The sequence below is a fragment of the Lactuca serriola genome, chromosome 6, assembly GCF_051521515.1.
Source record: "Lactuca serriola cultivar US96UC23 chromosome 6, Lser_US96UC23_V15, whole genome shotgun sequence".
NCBI lineage: Eukaryota > Viridiplantae > Streptophyta > Magnoliopsida > Asterales > Asteraceae > Lactuca > Lactuca serriola.
The window spans coordinates 149651770-149660622 of NC_136413.1; positions in this window are offsets into that span (position 1 = coordinate 149651770).

Consider the following 8853-nt stretch of genomic DNA (forward strand, 5'->3'; position numbering starts at 1 on the left):
ATCAGAGATCGGAAAATCAAGGTTCTGAGTAACAAGGAGGTACCCTTGGTTTTGGTTCAGTGGCAGCATCGGAAGGGGTCCGAGATTACTTGGGAACCAGAGCGTGAGATGCGTGAGCAGCATCCAGAGTTATTTGCAGAGCGAGACTTCGAGGGCGAAGTCTAGTTCTAGTGGGGGAAAATTGTAACAGCCCGGATTCCCAGGTATTGTTCATTTATTTATTTTGATAATTTGTGAGGAGAACTCGGCGAGTTGGAGCCTAGACTCGCCGAGTAAGATCGCAGATTTGGACGCGGGTTCGCGTCTGGACTCGGCGAGTCCAAGGAATGGACTCGGCGAGTCCGCTCTATTTAATGAAACCCTAATTTCCCGGTCCTAATCCCTATTTAAAGGACCTTATGGCCCTTCATTGCGGCTACCTTGACCTTGAGAGCACCTAAACAGCTGAGAGTTCTTGTGAGTGAGATAAGAGGCCATTATTCACCAATTTTGTGTGTATTTGCAAGAAAGAAAGGGGAAAATCAAGCTAGGAAAGTTGGGGAGCTTGGATCTACTTCCATTTCGTCAGAGGAAGCTTCTTGAGGTATCATTCAGAGCTTATTCTCGTGTTTTTGTTGTTATGGTCAAATCTAGGGTTTCTTCATGCCTTGTTTGCCTTGTATTTGGAGTGTGAGAGGTCCCATGCGGATATTGTACATAGATCTGGACCTTAGTAGGTCCAGAGAGTCCCAAATGTCATGCTTTATGTCCTTCCTTTTTTGGTTGGAGACTAAGGTTGCCATCTTAGAGGTCATTTCTTCAAAAGGAGCCTTGTAGGTGTTGCATGGTAACCAAGACTGTGACTTTGCGTGATGAATGAGCTTGGGAGGGCCAGATCTATGAGTTGATGGAGCGGATCTGACCTCAGAAGCGAGATTGAGTTGATGCATGGCATGGACTCGCCGAGTCCGAAGAACAGACTCGGCGAGTTGCATGAAGATTGTCCTAAACCACTCAGCGAGTGGTCTTGCCGAGTTAAGGGTTGACTCAGTGAGTCAGGGAGAGTTAGAGAGGGTTGACAGGTGGACTGAGTCAAGCTGGAACTCGCCGAGTTGTTCTTGAGACTCGGCGAGTTGGCGAGTTGAGTCGTGGTGGCCCCACGATTCATGCCAGGTGGGACTCGTCGAGTTGGGGGTGTACTCGATGTGTCAGGAGAGGATCCTAGAGAGTCAGTGAAGACGTATAGACTCGCCGAGTCGCCCTAGTGCACTCGCCAAGTCCGGTCAAAGTTGACCGTTGACTGATGACCAGAGTTGACCAGTGTTAACTTTATACGGGTAGTCAACCTTAGTGGTAAAAGTGTTAATTAGAGATATATGATGTTATAGGAGGATTATAGCTCGAAGGATCGAGCACGAGTGATTTCCAGGATTCGCGAGTTATCAAGAAATATGACGTGAGTCTTCTCACTATACTTTACCTTGAGTAGGTAATCAGAGTTATGTGACAGAGTATTTGTATGCTATATGTATGTTATGTGTTGTACTGCATCATTTCTATGTGATTTATGTTGTGCATGTTTATAGAGTTGGAACCGGAAGGTTCCCAGAGTTAGAACCAGTGGGTTCACAGAGTAGGGTCTACAGACCCACAGAGTTATAGCCTCGAGTGGCTAATATGTTTTATGTGTGGTATATTAGGGAACTCACTAAGCTTTGTGCTTACAGTGTTAGTGTTGTTTGTTTCAGGTACTAGTGATGACCGTGGGAAGGCATCGGCTTGATCTGTACACACGCATGGGATTTTTATGATATGTGATCTTGGGATTTTGTATGATATGAATTGGAGTTTTAAACTTGATGTTTTATGAAAATTAAATGAAAATGTTTTTATATTATGCGAAAAATTATTTTTAAATTCACGGTGTTACATTGGAAGCATCAGTTACGATAATCTTCATCGTGTGGAAAACTGCGATTAAGGAGAGTGGAGAATTAGCTACAATAGGGACATGATACTTGTCTATTGCCCACTTGGTGACCAGCATCCAGAATCTGGCATAAGATATTTCAGAATGGCGAGAAGTAGAAGTGAGGCTTTGAATCAACTGCTGCCATAAAACCGAGCCATAGTCGAGATTGACGCCGTGGTACAGCCGGTAGAGAATTGTCATAAACAGTCGGCTAGCACCATCAGAACCTGCACTTCGTTGTGATAATCCTTTGAATAGCACAGTGAAGAGGCCATTCCACTGAGGAGGAAGACATGATTCTTTAACTTGGTAACAGTGGTTAGAATCTCAGTGTAACCCATGTTGTAAAACATGGAGAACAACTGTCCCACATGAATAGACTCAGGGTTAACCCTTGACTCATCAGGTTGGAACCCTAGGAGCGAGCATAATCGCTGTTTGGAGATGGAGGATTTGGTATCAAGAATGTCGAAGAAAATGCGATCGACAGACTTGTCATAGTGGGCAGTTGAGAAGATCTGCGACAAGCAGTCCATTGGAACGATTTCAACCTTAGTTAATGCTGGAACCAGTGGAGAGTGTTTAAGACACTCCACAATTAGGAACATGAAGGCGTCGTAGGCATGTGGGGTGAGATCAATGATCAGACTTTGCTGAGGTCGGATAGGTAGAATGTGGGAGGTTTCATGAACAGAAGAAGAATCCGCCATTGAAGAGTGTCTCCAAGAACATGATGAACAGTGGGAGAAAATAATCGTTTCTTGCTCTCTGAATTTTGGATGCAGTAGAGAGGTAAAAGGACTTAGGGTTTATCCTTTATACCATATGTAGAGGAGAGAGAAGAATCCGCCCCCAAATCTTCTTGAAAATCGAAGCGTTTCCTGAGTTGATTGATGCATGACAGTTTAGCAACCCCGATGATTACGCATGAGAGAGAAAAACTCTTCCGTTTTGCACACCTTCCCATCAAGCGCCGTTTTGAATGCCAAAACGTTTAGACTTTTGGCTGAGTCAGCAACTTATCCTTTTAAAATGAGCTGTCTTCATAGATAAAAGTGAACACGTATAGTATTAGCCATAACATCCCGTTGAGAATTTTGCATTAAAACCGGATCCATAAAAATAGCTTATAATGAACGAAACCAGATTTTTGGAAAATCAAAAAGATTTTCGTGCATAGAGTGTCAAAGATAAAGGAATAAAACAACATATATGTGGGAATTTGTGATGTCTATAAAGACACGAAACTGTGGATCCCGGGCACGAATCTCTTCCTTCAAATTCAAGAGAGACTCTAAAGTGTTTGTATGGTTTCCCGTTGAATTACGATCAATCACTTGTTAAGAAGTGTTGAAAGACATCTTTTAATGTGGCTAATAAGGGTGGCTTTCGCTTCAGTTCAGAGTTCCTGATCTTGACATAAGAGAGAAACCGAATGAAGTACTTCTGAGACCAATGTGGTCTGTTGAACAAGTAGGTTTGGATAATATTTAAGTGACATGTTGGAAATACTTGGTGTGAAATCTCAAGAAAAATTAAAATTGGATTCTAAGGGAAGAAATGTTATGGTATGTAACAATTTCATAAGAATCACACAAAAAGAAAAATTAAAGATTTCATGGTACAACCAGTTGGGTGTATTCGTTAATTCATAAGTGAAAGCTAGAGCAAATTTAATTTGTTCACCGTCAATGCATAGTAGCTATTGAATATTGGGTTTCACTTAGCACGTAGTGACACGAAGCTAAGATCACAAACACAGAGATTGTGTAACCATAAACTTCAGTGGTAATTTCTGAGAGTCTCAAGGGTTACATGTATGAGGCGAATATGATGGAGAAAAATGCTTGAGATGGTGTAAGAAAACCAAAGTACCTCTGCTAAAATTATAGTGACAAAGCAGAAAACTCCTAACTCATATGAGAAAAGAGTAAGGTAGCTCATGATTAGAATAAATGTAGCAGCCTGATTGGGAAGACAAGGTTTGTATATACCAAGTCAATAAGGCTTTTATTAGGCTTTTATTCAAAATCAGTTAAGGCTTTGGACGACATGCAACAGCATGCTTCTAGGGACACTTAACTAGTAGAAAGTGTGAGAATGATACCTGCCCCATCGTTAATCTGTAAACTGTTAATATAAACAAAAGAAGAGACAAAAAGAAAAAGAAAATATTTTTGGAACTTTGGATATTTTTGTAAAGAGAAAAAAACAAAACAAACCAAACAAATTTTTTTTTTGGAACCGAACCCGAAATACACCGAACGCTCGGTTCATTTCGGTTCCTAAAAAATGGTTTTGGAATTTTTGGAAAAACTATTGTACAAAAGGGTACAACCAAAAAGATAACCTTGTATAGATAAGTGAAAAAAGTGCAATGGGACCGAACCCGAAATAGACCGAGCGTTCGGTACATTTCGGTTCCCATGTGAACCGAGCCCGAAATAGACCGAGCGTTCGGTTCATTTCGCTTACAACTTTTAGTTCTTAGAGTGTATTTTTGGTACTGAATCCAATTCCATCATACCTAGGCCTTGTAGGATTTTATTAAAACTTGCTTCAGGAAGGGCTTTAGTAAAGATGTCTGCCAATTGATCAGTTGTTCGAACAAAGCGAATTTCGACATTTCCTTCTTCAACATGATCCTTAATAAAGTGATACCTCAGTGTTATATGCTTCGTCTTGGAATGTTACACTGGGTTATGACAGATCCTAATTGCACTTTCAGAGTCGCAATATAGTGGGATCCTTTTCATATTGAGTCCATAATCCCGAAGTTGGCATTGGATCCAAATCACTTGAGATGTGCACGAGGCGGCTGCAATGTACTCTGCTTCGGCTGTAGACAGAGAAACACATGTTTGTTTCTTAGATTGCCAGCTCACCAACTTCCCATCGAGGAATTGTCAGCCTCCTGTGGTGCTTTTCTGATCTAGACCGTATCCTCCAAGGTCTGCATCTGAGTAGGCTTGAACAAAGAAACCCGAGTTTGAGGGATACTAGAGACCGAGAGAGCTCGTTCGCTTCAGATAGCGGAATATGTTCTTCACTTCCAACATGTGTGGTTCACGCGGATTTTCTTGAAACCTGGCATAATAGCAAACTGAAAACATTATATCAGGCCTGCTAGCTGTGAGGTACATCAGAGAACCAATCATTTGGCGATAAAGTGTTATGTCGACTGCCGGTTTTTCCAAAGATGGTGTGAGCTTAGTACCGAACGCCATAGGGACTTTGACCTTTGAGTCTCCCACCATGCCAAACTTGGCAATAAGAGTCTTTGTATATGCTTCCTGGTTGATAAAGATCCCTTCGGGTCCCTGTCTAATATTTAAACCAAGGAAAAAGTTAATCGGACCCATTGAGCTCATTTCAAATTTAGTCTCCATCAACTTTCTGAATTCAGCTGTTTGGCTGGGATTCGTTGAGCCAAAGATGATATCATCGACATAGATTTGAACGATCATTAGGTGGTTACCTTCCTTTTTACGAAAGAAGGTTGGGTCAACCGAACCTTGTTTGAATTTAGACATCTTTAAAAACTTAGTTAGTGTTTCATACCATGCCCTAGGTGCTTGTTTCAGACCATAAACAACTTTATCCAAGATGTAGCAGTGATCTGGATGCTTTTCATTCACGAAGCCAGGAGGTTGCTCCACGTACACAGTTTCTTCAAGTTCACCATTCAGAAAAGCACACTTCACATCCATATGGTAGACCTCGAAATTCTTGTGCGCAGCATAGGCGAGAAATATTCGAACAAATTCCAGCCTTGCCACCGGAGCGAATGTCTCTTTGTAATCGATTCCTTCTTCCTGGTAGTAACCTTTCACCACTAGCCTAGCCTTATTTCGAATCACATTACTGTCCTTGTCCATTTTGTTTCTGAACACCCATTTGAGACCTACGACCGAGGCATCTTTTGGTGCTGGAATGAGTCTCCAGACCTTATTTCTTTCGAATTCATTGAGTTCGTCTTGCATTGCCTGAACCCAATCAGAATGATCGAGAGCAATATTGACGGTCTTCGGCTCAATTTTGGAGATGAAAGAGTTGAACATGCAGAATTCTACTTTGGAGAATAATGAAGTTTGCTTTGCCTTCACTTGAGATCGTGTTAGTACCTTTTCAGATATATCACCCACTATTTGTGATACAGGATGATCTCTGGTCCATTTGGTGAGAGGAGGATAGTTTGGATCATAGGATGGATCCAATTCAGCATTTACCATTTCTTCCAACTCTGATTGAATATCATCGTCATAGAGCATATCGGAATTCTCCCCCTCGACAGATAATGAACCATGAAGTCTTTCTTCATCTGAGCTTTCGGGTTGATCCGAACTTCCGGGTGTTACAAGTCTTTCGGGTGCTGTAGGACTTTCGGGTGCAGAGGGGCTTTCAGTTTCGTCAAAAATTGGATTTTCCCCCTGAATATGTGAGTCCTGCTCATTTGAAGAGGATAGATTCTCCCCCTCGACCGAAGTACCGCTCTAGGGAGGTTCTTTTTGAACTGGTTGTTTTGCTCCCATTTGTTTGGCTGCATCTTCGACGATCTTCTTAGGGTGATCAATCTTGTTGTCTGCTACCGTGGCTTCAGAGTGAGCTGCTTTCTCAGGTTCATCAAATAGATCCATGAACTGGTCAAAGAGATTGGCGATAGAGGCTGTGACTTGACCTGTTTGATAGAAAATCTCTCTTATTGCTTCTTCAGTGGACTTCAACTTCTTGACGTAATTGTCATTGAACGTCACATAATAGGTTTCTTCAATTCTTTTATAACACTTATTCAAAACCCTGTATGCCTTTGAAGTAAGAGAATATCCCAGTAAGATACCTTCATCAGCTTTGACATCAAACTTGTTGCGATGTTCTTTGGAGTTGAAGATGAAGCACCTGGAACCGAACAAGTGAAAGAACTTGACATTCGGCTTCCTGTTGTTGATTATCTCATAAGGAGTGAGAGAGAAATGCTTGTTGAGATAAGACCTGTTCTGAGTAAAACACGTTGCAACAATGGCATCAGCCTAGAAATATAAAGGAAGGGAAGCAAAACTTAGCATGGTTCGGGCCACCTCACACAGGGATCGGTTTCGCCTTTCGACAATTTCGTTCTGTTGAGGTGTATAAGGGGCTGAGAAGTTGTGACTGGTGCCTTTTTCTGCCAAGAAGTCTTCGAATTCTTTGTTCTTGAACTCCAGTCCATTGTCACTCCTAATGTTTCGAACGACTTTCCTCAGCTGCACTTCGACTTGCTTGATAAAGATCTTCAATTTGGGAGTCGCTTCAGATTTGTGCTTCAGAAAGAATACCCAAGTAAATCGCAAGAAGTCATCAACAATAACAAGAATCTACTTGTTACCGCCAATGCTCTCGATTGATGATGGACCACATAAGTCAATGTGAAGCAACTCAAGTGGTTCAACAACGTTCGTGTTTATGATCATTGGGTGACTTTGGCGACTTTGTTTCCCCATTTCGCTTGCAGCGCACAGGTGTTCACAATCAAACTTGAGCAATGGAAGTCCCCGAACATGACCACCTATAACTAGCTTATTGATGTCTTTGAAGTTGAGATGTGAGAGCCTTCGGTGCCACAACCAACTTTTGTCTGAGTGAGCTTTGGATAAAAGACATATTGTTGGATTCCATTTGATTGGTTTGAGATTCAGAGGGAACATTTCACATTTTCGTTCAGACTTGAGAATGACTTTGTTGGATTTCTTCTCTATTATCTCTGAACCTTCGTCATCGAATGAGACTTTGAGACCTGTTCCTCCCACCAGTTGAGACACACTGATGAGGTTATGCTGCAACCCCTCTACATACGCCACCTTTCTGATAGTAAAACCTCCATTGGTTATCATCCCATAAGAGTTGTTACCAAACTTGACATTGCCACCGTTTTGAAGTGACCGAAACTCCCTTAGCTCTTCCTTCCTCGCTGTCATGTGACGTGAGCAGCCACTGTCTATGTACCATTTGTCAAACTGCTCGTCACTTATAACCTGCAAAGATTAAGCAGATTTAGGAACCCAAAGTTTCTTGGATCCTCGTGAGCCTTTTACAGAAACAGGGATAGTAAGGGAAACATCAACCATATATGTTCATTTTATTAAGGTTGTTTCATCTTTCCTCTTAATGGTAAATACTTTGATTTTATTGGAGTTAGATGCAGGTATTTTGGATTCAGGCTCAGGCGTTTGGACTTTATCCTGCTTTCGGTCTTTACTAGCTGAGGAAATCTTCCTTTTTCCTTTCAAATCCTTTGATGATTGTGAATTTGGTGTATGACGAGAATTAGGCTTAGAAGAAGAATTAGAAGAAAAGAAATTAGAATGAGAATCTTTCCTGACTTGAGGTTCAAAGTGACCCTTTCGGTTGAGCTCATTTGAGGAACCGAACCTAGACCTTCGGTTGTTGTTTGATGATGGACCGAAACTGTTTTTCCGGTTGTTGTTAGTAGCTGGACCGAAGTTGGGTCTTCTACTATAAAAGCTTGAAGGGCTGAAATCAGGTCTTTGTTGGTTGTTGTTTGATGATCCGAAACCTGCCTTTCGGTTGTTGCTGCTTTCGGGACCGAACCTATCCTTTCAGTTTTGTTCTTCCTGTGGCCCGAAAGTCTTCCACTGGTTCTTTTGGATTGATGGATTGAAGCACCTTTTACTCTTGTCTTCTTCTCCTTTTGGCTTGGAGTCTCTGTCAAAGTGATTATAATGAGGATTTTGGGAATGCCAAAACTGCTTTCGCTCTGAGAGATTTTTCTTGTATCTCAAGTTTCTCTGCTGCTTTTGATTTTTCACCTGTTTCGGTTGTCTGTGAATGTTTTCCTTCTGTTTCTGCTTCTTAGCGACAGGCTCACTCTTCATGGAAGAGGTTTCGGTAGTTGAGGTGACATCTTC